The 248-nt window shown below is 69.4% G+C and overlaps 1 protein-coding gene across 10 annotated transcripts in view; it reads left to right on the top strand.

Moving 5' to 3' along the window:
* The window catches only part of MIB2 (mindbomb E3 ubiquitin protein ligase 2), a 13,709-nt gene that overhangs the window by 12,193 nt on the left and 1,268 nt on the right, over positions 1–248 (top strand). The window lies entirely within an intron of this gene.

Below are 248 nucleotides of genomic sequence, written 5' to 3'. Positions count from 1 at the left end.
TGTGTGCGTGCGCGTGCGCGAGTGCGGGGGTGTGCGTGTGTGCGCGCACGAGGGTGAGTGCGGGTGTGTGTGCGTGCGAGGGTGAGTGCGGGTGTGTGCGCGTGAGGGTGAGTGCGGATGTGTGCGTGCGCGAGGGTGAGTGTGGGTGTGTGAGTGCAGGTGTGTGCGCGTGCGCGAGGGTGAGTGCGGGTGTGTGTGCGCGCGAGGGTGAGTGCGGGTGTGTGCGCGTGAGGGTGAGTGCGGGTGTG

Source organism: Mirounga leonina, unplaced genomic scaffold (assembly GCF_011800145.1).
Source record: "Mirounga leonina isolate KUSES-001 unplaced genomic scaffold, KU_Mleo_1.0 Mir_173, whole genome shotgun sequence".
NCBI classification, from domain to species: Eukaryota; Metazoa; Chordata; class Mammalia; order Carnivora; family Phocidae; genus Mirounga; species Mirounga leonina.
Note: the sequence above shows the minus strand (reverse complement) of the source record. Positions and strands in the feature narration are given on the sequence as shown.